Source organism: Lasioglossum baleicum, chromosome 15 (assembly GCF_051020765.1).
Source record: "Lasioglossum baleicum chromosome 15, iyLasBale1, whole genome shotgun sequence".
NCBI classification, from domain to species: domain Eukaryota; kingdom Metazoa; phylum Arthropoda; class Insecta; order Hymenoptera; family Halictidae; genus Lasioglossum; species Lasioglossum baleicum.
The window spans coordinates 6,228,615-6,241,770 of record NC_134943.1 but is presented as its reverse complement, the minus strand read 5'-3'; the positions used below and the strand labels follow the sequence as shown (position 1 = coordinate 6,241,770).

Here is a 13,156-nt window from a genome sequence, read left to right as displayed (position 1 = left end):
TCATTATAATTCCACCCCTTGTACCAATAATATTCCTAAGAATTTGTATAAAATATACTTTGTGGCCAAAAACCGTTCATCCCGTCGCTCCTTCTTTTGCGAATTGTATACAGTTCACGTATTGCGGCAACTTTCTGTAAAATTATAAATATCGATAGGTTACCTATAAAACAATAAAATGCACTCGTTTCACATCTATTTTCAATGATGCGGATGCAGATAGCGGTTCCGCCATTTTCCAGGGCGCGTGCATATCGGAATATGGATTAGATTTTCGTTGGCTGGTAGCACGGTAAATTAACGACGTTAAAAAGACCAATAAATCTGTTTCCCGTGATAAGAAACGGCCGGGTTCCGGTGAAAGGCGGAGCCCAGTGTTGTTTTTTCCCCAAGTCATCAAGAAAATCGGACACGGTGCCGTGGTTTTCGTCACGGGATCATTTGTATCGCGTGTAGAGGCCGCGGCACGGTGGCAAACGCAGCGTCCATTTGTCAACGTCGCGGCTTGGAATCCGTGCCAAGTATCCGCTACAACAAATTCCATAATAGCCACGCACGAAATCGAACGCGTATTATCGGTAATGCAATATCGGAGCACCGGCACCGGCCAGAGCAATCAATAGTGCCGCCCTGTAATTCCTGGTGGAGGAAGGCGTCCACGTAATCGACGACGCCACGTTTTCGACGCCTTATACTTCCAGAATTGAAAAGACGACTTCTCTCCACTGAGAGAGTTCACTCGAAGTTCCTCTGTCTTCGTGAATATTAATATTTTTTAATGAAATTTTGAAGGAAGTTTGACATATGTACGGTAAGGTTGCTCAAGTCGTACCACTTGAATTTTTAACGAACTACGGCGACAACAGCACATACAATGGCAACCAAATAGACATCTGTGAGTCAAACAAGTTGCTTTACGTATTATTGTCTGCCATAAACCAGCCTCATTATAAATCCTGCCATCAAGTAAGTTTATTTCAATATTCTTATAATTTTCTGCATATGTTTGGTAGTTAATCTTGCAAGTAAATTATTGATAAAATTATGTTCCTCATTAAATATAAATTCAGTAGAATTTACATAATCGTTTGGTCGAAACGAAATCGTATTAATTTTAGTCAGTTAGGTTATGTATACTTTTTAAATTTAACTTGTGCCGTGTATTAAGTCGTACCCATATGAGATTCTTAAGTCGTACTACCTCGTCAGTCGAAATAACGTCAACGCAGAATAAAGAAAACATAAAAATGCAGCAAATAAAAGAAACGCAGTAATTAATAAAAAGGAATTGGCATTAAAAATTAAAAGGAAGAAAACGATTAGTTTTGTTTTATTTGTGGAGAAGATCGGGAGGAAAGCATGATTCAACGCTTGAAATGCAAATCATGGATGCACGATGTATGCGCTGGATTTGACAAAAGAACAAACTTTGTATGTCATGTTTATATTAACTGAATGTGTCATGTAAACAGATTAATGAAAAATACGTTTTAACTATTATTGTTGCTTAATTGAATTCTTATGTACGACTTAGGCTATTAGTGGTACGACTTTGGAAACCGGTTCCTTTAGTCGTATCGATGTAAGTTTTTAAAGATTTAGTTTATTTTACGTGAAAGCATATAGATTTTCTAATTTTGTTATAATAAACAACAACAATATTAATTCAGGTTTTGAATAACACATTTAATTTCTATTTATTTGATAAATCGTAAGTTTTATACGGTTTTTTTCTTAAGGGGTACGACTTGAGCCACCTTACCCTAATCTATGATAACAACGATGTTGATCTTCAAGGTATTTTCTTTGTTTCAGGAATTATTTTCAACGAGTTTACAATTATATTGCTATTTTCACGAATTCCCAGAGTGATTTCGAATATTCTGCCGATACCGTGCAATTGACAGTAGATTGTTACGTGAAAATTGTTGACAGGTGTTGCTGTTTACCTGCCAAATTATCTGAAGCATCGGTTCGAATAGAATTAGCCGAACGTTTCATCGAACCGAATCGATACGTGGCCGCTTTTAGTAAAACTGAAAAGGTTAGCAAACCTATACTGCTAAAACAGAGAAATGGTTAAAAGGGTGCTGGAAAAAGCAACGGCACGGTAATATCAATTACAGTTAATTCTCGGCATCCATAAAACTGTCAATAATCGTCAACCTCATTTTCGTCCAGAAATATACTCAAAAATTTTTTGAAATTAACGAAAGAACTGGACCAGCATTTATCAAACGAGTACATTGCTCCAGCAGACGTAAAAATGTATTTGAACATGTCTGAAGCGGAGAAATGAGATCTATTTTAAACCACAGTATCAAAATCGCCATTTAATCACTCCACTTTCAGGATTGTACATTAGAAACAACACAAGGACCAGTTGATCAATCGGCATCCATAACTCAATTCTTCAACCCTCTCGTTGCCACATCTTCTATATTTGATATGAGTCTTCTATATTTGAACTTGATCTTTCCGTACCTATAGGAATTTTCAAAAATCTTTGTTTGAATAAAAAAGTTTAAAATGTGCTGTGTTCGTCTTTTATTTGAACTCCTATATTTTGAACCTACCTCATATATATGTACATAATTGCAGTTTTCACTACGTCTTCTATATTTGGATACAGCCTGGTTCAAGCCTGGCAGACTGATAGCGTGAAGTATGTGACAGCGAGCGGAAAAAAAGATTCTTAATATGGAAATCGCAGCATCTGGAGGCGTTTTCGAGGTCGTCTTCGCGTCGCGCGTCGTGATATTGAAAAACGCGGTTTACGTGGTCTCGGTCGCTCGCGGCTGCTTTTGTGCCATTAAATTCATAAGGTTTAATTAAAAACCCGTTCTCATTTCGCACACGGTGAACGCGGGCCACGTTCGCGGTATGCGGGACCACGGTCCCGGGTGTTCCTGGTCCAGTTGCGCCGATGAAAAGGGGCGCGTTGAAAACGGGGGTGGAAAAGTGACGCACGGTGAAAGACCGCGCCGGGAAAAAGCGACGCCGCGAGCAATTGCTCGAGGGGGAACATTTTTCAGCTCCCGGTCCCGGAAAAGAGCATTTTCTTATTAGTTTGTTGCCGGCGAAATGGCCGGGGTTTCTTTCCCGGCCGCACTCGATACCACGCGCAACCCTTTAAGCGAACCTTTTCTGCGAGGCTAATCTGCTAATTATTCCGTAAAACGCTGCTAATTGGACGTTTCACTCTTGGACGATGGATCTTTTTTATTGTTATATTTTACTGATATTATTTATTCCCTTTTTTCATTCACAGATTTATTAATCCCTTCAACTAACCGTTTATACGAGGGTAACCGTAATACGTTCTGGATTAGCAGGTTTTGGCGAGTTGAATAAATTCGAATTCGCGGAACTTTTCTGGCCATTCAGCGAAGATATTTGGAATGTTTATCGATTGATCGGTCCGTTGAACACTATTGTGCCGGGAATTTCCGAGTTAATGCCATCATCTGCTGATTTCACGCTGATATGTCTCCAAAGGTAATCCGTAGCTATTCCCGATGCGTTTACATTGCTCTGCGTCGTTACACGCTTGAGAAATCGCAGGAAATGTTGATCGAATCTACGGTCTCTTGTTCAATGTATTTATTTCCCAGGGAATGGAAAGCTTATGCTGCTTCAGCGACGTTCGTTCCAGTTTTTTAACAATCTTAGCTGTTTTTAAAAGGGGGAAAACCGAGTGGAGAAATGTTTCAAGATTGCAGTGCAGTTTTCCAGTTCCTGAGCGGAACAGCGGATACTCGTTTGATCGAATCAAAAAGTGGAACAATTTTTTTTGTACGATTTGTGGAATGAAAATTTAAACCGGAGCGTATTTTCGTGATAAAAATTTGTTACAGTGACAAGTTGTATATAGACATTGGTAATTTAATTTTTATTTCGTCAGAATTTCTTTTCATTTAGCGGAAGCAACTCTTATCGCGAGAGTTCAGCTGCTAGTAGTATGTACCAATTATTGATCGGACGTGGCTCTGTTCAATGCCGCGCAATTCCTTGCGAACTTCTCTTCCCAGCTTTCGATGTTCCTTGACAGGTAAGTCGACACTTATCTCTTGCACACTGGCCAAGCACGTGCGTGCAATAGTAATTTTATTAATCGTTATATTTCATTACTATTTTCACTTCTACTGATCTATAAAAATTGGTAATCAACGAGTTAGTTTCACTACTTCGAGGAAGAAATGTGTTAATAATATAGTTTACCCTACATTAAATGTCTGGAGGACAAAGTAGAACGATAAAACGGGGCTCAAACGATACCAAAATAATTTTTGTTTTTATATAATTTTTTTTAGAGATGTCAAGGTCACCTTCAATTTTTAAAATGGAACCACCCCTTTTTAAACATCTACAATGATAGTCCTTTTCATTACGAAAGTAATTATAGTCACCGAATTCGTAATAAAAGGGACTATCATTGTAGATGTTTAAAAAAGGGTGGTTGCATTTAAAAAAATGAAGGTGACCTCGATATCTCTATAAAAATGAGATAAAAACCAAAATTTTTCTTCCAAAGACTTCCAAAGACGTCCATGCTCAGAACTGGATGAAATTTCGGGAAAATATTCCTTTTTGAATAAAATGTCGTTAGCCGTTTCTTCTCAGAAACACTGTGTGGGTGTGTGTGGTGTCGTCGTAATATGTACTCATTCTTCATCATCATACGTTTTAAAAAGTTTTAAAAAGTAGAAACAGTTGACGAGCGGTTGCATCATGGTGACGCATACGCACAGCACGGACGTGCACGTACAGGCAAAATTCAATGAAGTAGTAGCTGCTGTTTTTCGCAAATATCTCAAAAACTGAAAAATTTCCGAAGTTAAAATTTTATATTTGGGGTCCTTCCGCTTTCTTCATAACATGCTTCAATTTTTATATCGATTGGCCACCGGTGCCTTCCGGAATAATATCCGAAATATGTACACACCGAGTGAACGAATTTCTCTGAAAATATCAAATTCATTATTTCACTGAACCGACACAGTATCGAATATTCCATCATATTCTCTGGACTTTAGGGGAGCGTTGGTCAACATTCCCATAAAAGAAATTAAAAATAAAATTCGAGGCCACTTTTAATGATGCTGTTAACACTGATTCTTGAATAATATCTTCATTGAACACAAATAGCTATAAATAAAAAGCCATGAACATGGCGTTCGTTATCGCGTGTAGAAAGCCAAGGAGCCGATAATCATGCAATAATTTGCCGGACGAAGGGCTCGAAGAGAAAAGAGATTGGATTGAAGGGATAAAGTCCTAGACATTGCGAAAATGGAGGCATTCGCACGAGCCGTGTTGCAATATTCAGCGTAATGGCGGCGCGGAATCGTCCCCATCAGTTCCACATGATTTTCGGATCTACGGAGCGACCTTCTGTCGATCCTCGTTCGGATTTTACGATCCCCGGTGGCATAGCGTAAGAAGGCCGTATCACCGTGAACACCTTAAATTATGTTAGGGGATACTGTTCCATTGTCGGGGGTTTAAGGCGATAAGAACACACCCGACGAGACAACGAGACGAGGAGAGGGAAATAGAATTTTTATTCGCGCAGGCGAAGATGACGGACGCGATTTCGGTAATAGCGCTCTCAGACACGCCGAAACTCTCGGTTGTTAGAGGATACAATTGGCAGACGAGGTACCCGAAAACAATGGCGCATACTTTAGCCCGCGCTTTTTCCACCGGGACCCAGCGAACTTGCTCCGAAACGAAATTGCATTCCGGCGAAGTTACGTCCGTCTCCATTAACGGAAATGCATCCTTCGAGGGCTCCGACGTCTTCCCTTCGACTTCGATTTGTTACCGGATTTCGTCCCGGACCATGCCTTTCACCGACATCTTTATTCTCTCGTACTCTCCTCTTTGTTCCTGATATTTTACGATTTTTTCCCGCAATACTCTTTCATCCAGTATTCTTTGTCCCCAAGCGAAGAACCATTCTTGTTGAACTGCGAGTTATTGCATTTTCAGCTGTCGGAACAAAACAACTTGTACTGTCTATACCTCTGGATCGGTGGACATTTATCAGAGAAACTTGCCGCAAAATAGTTTATAATAAAGAAAATTGTTGGTAAAGTTGTTTTTTATGTTAACATCTTCCACTCATCCAGAAGAGAAAAGCTTGAAAGAAGTTACATGCCGCAAACAAATATAATAGTTATTTTCATATACATAAAGTAGAAAAGTATTTCTGTATGAACCGATCGATACGATTTGGCCTGACGATCGTGCGCCGATTACCGAGCAGAACCGCTAGATAGCAACGCGGACACAAGGATGGTCTTCTTTCTTCTTTTTTCTTCTGGACGAGTAGAAGGTATTGATGTAAAAACAAACTTTAACAACAATTTTCTTTGTCATAAACTATTTTGCAGCAAGTTTTTCTTACAAATGTAAGCCCTAGGACGGATGACCATTACATTTTATACACCCTGTACAGCAAATTGATATGAAAATTTTTAAATGTACGTTTTTGTTCGAGGAACATTTCGGCACGTTAATGATCATCAACGATTTTTACGTTAGACGAGTTTGAAAGGAGAAGTAGGGCAATTTCGAGACTCGATTTTGATGAGAATGAGAACAAAGAAGCGTCTTTTGGAAGATGATTCACGACCGATGAGGTAGTATCAACTCCTCGCAGCAGTTGATACACTCCGTTTGAGGCAAGAACCTCCTTTGGCGACGTACTTTAACCATATTTTCCCGGGCGCCCGCGTTACAAGCGCGTCTATAAATTACGTTCGAGTGGTATGGTAATGACGATAACGTATGCAGCCCGTATAACCAAAGATGTTGCCGGGGAAACGACGCTTTAATGCTTTCGAACCTGGCCCCGTTGAAACACTTTCCACTTTTACGCCCGGTTGTTCCTGTTCCTGGGCGTGCGCCAGGGGGCATGCGATTACGCCCGTGCACAGACGAGCTACGAGAGAGTAGATCTAACAAATTAGGGACTTTCGTGACTCGGCTTGATGGGAGAACCTTGAAATTGAAGAGTGATTAGATCTACCACTTCTCCTGCGGAGAAGTTTTCCAGGGTTTTGGCCGGCGGACGGATCCTTCCGGGCACTTTTTGGTTTGACACCCTTTATATTTAGATAAAACAATACTGTGCGCACAAGACCGCACGACCGAAGTGAATACTTCTGTGGCGATTACATACCTGTTTGTTTCTTGCTCGATCGGCTAAACTCGGCTCCCCCGAGTTTACCCGAATAGCGTTTTACCTCGGAGTGGGGCGGATCAGACTCGTCCACTGCCCAGCAATTGTCTACGTGGTGCGCCTAAAGAAGTTTTTTTACTTCAAAAATTATTCGAATAAAAATAGTCTTCTAGTTCTATAATTTTGGGTAAACTTTACTTTACCGGACTTAAAATTTGTACGTTTCTCCTATAAATCATTATGTATTTGGTATGTAATCCAGTAGATTTGTACCCGGGGCGGCTACAGATCGAAGTTTTGATCCTGTAGGATCAATGGTTCAGGAGCTATGCTTGATTGAAGTTGAGCAACTTGCAGTGTTTTTGACAGGTAAGGGCGCCGCCATATTGGTAGTGACGGAAACTTCGATCTGCAGCCGCCCCGGGTACAAATCTACTGGATTACATACCAAATACATCACAATTTATAGGAGGAAGGCACTTTTGAGTCCGGTAAATTAAAGAGCAGCCGTAATTTTTACTATTCTAGACGAACTAATACATGTTTTATATTGTATATACAGGGTGTTTCCTTCTTTTCCGGCAAGATTGTAGGAGCATGATCTACAAGTGAAAATACGAAAAAAATGTTATATGCAGTTTGTTTATAAACGATTTTAACGATTTTCGTACGTTAAGAAATATCTCGTAAGTACAGGCAAAGTAAACACAATCGACCTTCCGTATTATTCAGCTTTAAATCTGCTGTTCCGTACCTATTCAGGCTACATTCAATATTTGCCTATAATATTGTAATAAAGCGTTTATAAATAAACTTCATATAACATTTTTTTCGTATTTTGACTTGTAGATCATGCTCCTACAGTCTTGCCGGAAGAGTAGGAAACACCCTGCATATTTTCCTGGACAACGGTTCAAAAAATCGTGAGGTTCGCTGCAGTTTGCATTTGGACGAAGAGTCGCAAGGAGATTAATCTCGTTTGGCTTTTAATTCGCACGGTAATGAGAGCTGTAATTGATTTTGATACTCCGTTGGCAACGTTGCGGGTTACATGGGGTGGCGATGGGGCGCGGAAAGTCGGGTCAGGAAAATACGAGGGAGGTGTGTTCTTGTGGGTGGTGCCGTTTCTCGGCCAGCAAATTAACCAGCCGGCGAAATTGACCTCACGCCCGACTTTCTCTTTCTCTCTATCTCGGTCTCTCTTGGTAGGATAATTTAAATTCTGTCACGGAGGGGCGAATTAACCCCGGACTATAGAGCGACTTGTCGTGTTTACGCGGAACCGGTCAACATTGCGCGCGTTTCCGCGCTCTGACAATGCCGATCGATCGGCAGCAGAGAATTTTCAGTAATGTCAAAGCTGCGCTCACGAATCACATACCGTTACACAACCAACAAATTCCCCAAGAGTCGATATAAACACCGACATTAACACTGATTATGCCGCGCGAAGAATCGAAAACGAGAGTGTACGCTATTCTGACCGTAAATGCGCTTCAGAGACAATTTAATTCGATGTTTGTCTCTTTATCCTATTTTTAATGTTTTGTTTTTATAATATATTCTTTTCAGGGAGATTTTACGAGGAACATTCTGCAATATGGCTAATGGAACTTTATAACACCATCGGTTGTTCCATATATATGTATAGTTACGCGGCACAATGCGCCGAATGCATCGAGTACACTGAAATTTTAGCGCGCGTCGTTTATGTGCTAATGGTAATTTTTATCTCGGAGAGATTAATTTCCTCGCGGAAAATAAATGGCCGAATAATGGAACACTAGCTTCCGATAATACTTTTTCAGGATTCCCCCGAACAACATTTCTGTGTCTTTTTTTAGTGCGAGTGGCAAGAGGCTACTTTATTCGGCGCAAAAATTCAAATTTAATGAACGACGCGTACAAAAATATGAGTAAAATAAGCCATTCGAGGGTGTTTTATATAAATTCGGTCGCTCTCAGCGTCTGTTTAAAAAGAACCATTAACACGAAATGAAGCCAACTGTCCATCCAACAAGACGAAACAAGATAACCATCAGATTTTGAAGGTTTGGATAATTGAGGTCCTACAGTACAGAAAACTGTAGAGTACAATATGCTGGTTCGTTCATAATTTAAGGGCTGCTATTACGCTTGATGGGCCCGGCCAAATGTTTCGGGACAATCAAAGCAAAAATGTTCGGAAACATAATAAATCGTCGTTGCGTTTCTTCGGGTAGTAAACTTTGTTTAAATATTATAATGATTTTCATAGTCGGGCCAAAAGAATGGGTTTTGCGATGTATTCACCGAAATACATATTCGCTGGCATTGTTCGTCGCAGAATGGGGAACAATGCGAATTAGTGACCCAAAATATTAACACCGTCGTGTTGATGTTGCCGCATTGAAAGTCGCGTGGCGTGCGCGCGCGCGTTGCTCCACCACCGATAAATGTAACTTAATCGTATCGGGAATATAATGAATCAGCAGAATACCACTGCCGGGGGTGAAATTCTTTAGCAGTTTCAATAGGAGCGCCGTTAATTCATCGGGTGTTTTTAGTTATCGCTGGTTAATTTCCGATCGGAATTAGAGCTTAACGGCGCGTGGGGAAATATTCTCGGTGAAATATGCAACGGGCGGGAGCCGAGAGGTGAACTCGATAATCTGCGCGATTTCCAAATGGTCGGGCGAAATTTGAGGCCAAATATTTAATGTCGAAAATTAAAATGCGCGCCCCGTGCGCGGAAAACTTTCGTTGCGAAAATACATATACTTATCCAGTTTCATACTCTCCGATGTTCCCGCTTTTGGGATTGTTTGCGCGTTTATGAATCGTGATAATCCCGAAATTTGAGCTCGCGATGCGAATATATTTGGTTGTAACAAAAATACAGTAACATAAAATAAGTCTCCGTACACCCTTTAAAACAGAATAACTTTTTTATAATTGTACCAAATGTGATCTAATTATGTGTAAGCAATTAGTAGCATTGGTTTACTAGATGATGAGGAAAAAAGATTTTCCAAAGTTTACAATTGATCAGGTGACATGCAAAAATAAAAAAAGCATTTTTTAAAACTTTTTTATTTGGATCCCTAAGGAAAATTTAAAATGTATGTTTGGTAGATCTATGTTAGTCATACACATGCTGAAAATTTCATCGAAATCGGTTGACGCAGGAAAAAACGACACTTATCGAAAGATGTACGATTCTGTGGATTTTAAGCAGAAACTGATCAAAAGTCGTATTTTCACAATTTTTAACCGCTTTTAGCTCGTGTGTATGTCAATCGATTTCGATGAAATTTTCAGCAGGTGTGTGTAGCTACTATAGATCCACAAAACATATATTTTAAATTTTTATTAAGGGCCCAAATAAAAAAGTTTTAAAAAGTGCCTTTTTTATTTTGGCATACAACCTTGTAAATTGTAATTTTCAGAAAATATTTTTTGCACATCATTTAGTAAACCAATGCTTCTAATTGCTTGCAAAACATCAGGTCATTTGGTATAATTATAAAAAAGTTATTCTGTTTTAAAGGGTGTACGGAGACTTATTTTACTGACATGAGTGTAACTATGATTACATAGTTGAAAACAAATTAAAGATAGTCGAGAACATATTTATGTTACAACTCTATACAATTCAACGCGATCGCGCAATTCTCTGTCTGCGAAAAAAATATTTATAAAGTTAAAAGTGTCTGAAAGATATTTATTTTATTCGTTAGAAAAGCCTAGCCAAAAAGCACGAAAGCCTCCATTACATTCGGAAAAGACCCGCACTCCATTTACGATATTTTCCATTTGTTCGAAAATTGTTAAAACCTGTTACCGGAGCTTTCGTTGTGTTTGGAAAAGAAATCTATCCCATCTGTTATTTTTCTTTTTTATTTAAAAAATAGTAAAAAGTTCCGACCAAGCTGCGTCACTACTGTGATTGCATCGTGTGCAACACGAGTTCGTGGATTCGGCAATCCATTCACAGTTATCTGGGGTTTTTTCGGTATCAGCAATCGTGTGCAGTCGGCAAACTAGTAAAAGGAGTGGGGATGTCCACATGATTATAACGAGGTACGGATTTAGATTTCGCTATGATTTCACTTTGAACTGTTGAAGCTGAATCCTGAAGAAATTGTTGGAATATGGGTATACAATAAACCACTCTTGATTAAATATCGAGCAACCGAATCTGCCTACTAAATAACACTAGATTGTTTTTGTCAATTTGTTTCTTAAATAAATTCCAACAGAAATAAGCAATTTTACAACGAAACTAGAGAACTGGTGAATTTTAGTAACGTTCGAAGATAGAAAAAGAAATTTGTTCCATTTGTTCTTTTTTTCTCAAAAATATTAAAAAATACGGTCTGACCATCGTCGCTAATTTTTGTTGCATCGTGTGCAGTACAAATTCGTGTGTTCAGCGATCCACTCACCGTTATCTGTTTTCCGCTGTCAGCAACGGCAGAGCCGAGGATTCGTGCGCTGTCAGGCAGCCAGTGGAAGACGGTAGACGGTGCGAGAACGGCGTGCTTATAACTAGGTACAGAGAGCGCGATTATAGCGAGGGTTGCCGCCGCTGTATCTCGATCTGTACCCTCGTACTTTTAATGAACCGAGTTCTCGAGCGTGTCATGCAAAACTGCGCGGTGACTCGACCGCGGACAGTAACACCAGGCCTGAGGGAAAAAAAGAAAAGAAACGGGCAAGTTAATGGCCCGAAGACCGAGGGTAATTACACGTTTCCCGTCGTCCCATCTCATCGCGTAATATCACCTTCTGCCACTTTCCCGTGGCCTACGGCGAGGTACTGCAAACGTCCCTTCAACCCTCTCTTTCACCCCCAAAGTGGGTCGACTAATTAGCCGGATATTCCTGCCATTCGAGTATCACGTTTCACGAGGAAGTCAGGATTTTTATGGTCACGTCCAGAGTCACGCGAACGCGTTTGTTTATCGCGAATATATTGTAATTTCCAGCGGGAAACGCAATCAAACGTTTTAAAATGGAGAGCGCGTATTACAAAAAAATAACACTGGTATTTGCACGCTGCACGGAACGATCAATTTTCCGTGTAATGCTCGGCCGCGCGTGGAAATCATAATGAATCGCAATTCGCAGTTGTAGAATGTTGAAATATTTCCCATGCCGCGCCGTTTAAACAATCGCAGAAATAAGCGAATATTCCTGCAAGCGCTGCATTAATGTTCTTAAGGTTCTTCTTATGACTTTCAAACAACTCTAAGAAATACACACAATTTTTGATCAGGTCTAGAAACAATACATATACTTCTTCGTTCGCGTGGAACGTTACAGATTCGAGCAACTCCACGAACTTTACAAGATATCTTTCACTCACCGAAGACTTTCCAACTTGAAAGACCTTTCAGCGAAACTTTCTTGAAAAACATGCAATCTTGAATTTCCGAACGAAGAGCGGTAACACATCGAAGATCGAAGCACGATCTCTGTTTACAATCCATCGAAATCGGGAACAGGTTTTACGTGGGAACTTAAACGTGGAGAGACTTCGAGTCGATAGCAGGAACGTTTCTGAATGGACGGAGTGAGCTGAACGATTTTACAAGCGGATCGTTCGTCGTGAAATTTTTTTCTAGTCTGGTTTGCAAAGGACTAATAAGAGAGAGAGAGAGATAGAGGGGAGATAGAAGAGTGAGAGAGCCGGTGTCCTCGGCGCGCAACTCGGCAAATAATTGCCCAGAGCCTCGATTCTCGGCGATCCTCGGGAAATTTGTAAACCGGGGCCCGGGTTTCCCTTTGAGCGAGGTACTCGTCCGGGCTATGGGGAACATACCGGCAGAAAACACCGGGGAAATTGTTTGCCTCAAGCTGGCTCGCGCACACGCAAACAGAGCGCGCACGACGTTAAACCGTTTAATGTCGTGAGCTTGATTATTTCCTCCGTGCCGTGCCCCTCTCGTTAATTTCACTCGTCGTTAACGGGCACCGTTAACG

At 40.4% G+C, this 13,156-nt stretch overlaps 1 long non-coding RNA gene across 1 annotated transcript; it reads left to right on the top strand.

The window, feature by feature from the left end:
• Positions 1-206: 206 nt before the first annotated feature.
• LOC143216654 (uncharacterized) lies at positions 207-4,259 on the top strand. Its single transcript, XR_013010598.1, has 2 exons — positions 207-966; positions 1,816-4,259. It is a non-coding gene; the product is annotated as an uncharacterized LOC143216654 (long non-coding RNA).
• The last annotated feature ends 8,897 nt before the right edge of the window (positions 4,260-13,156 follow it).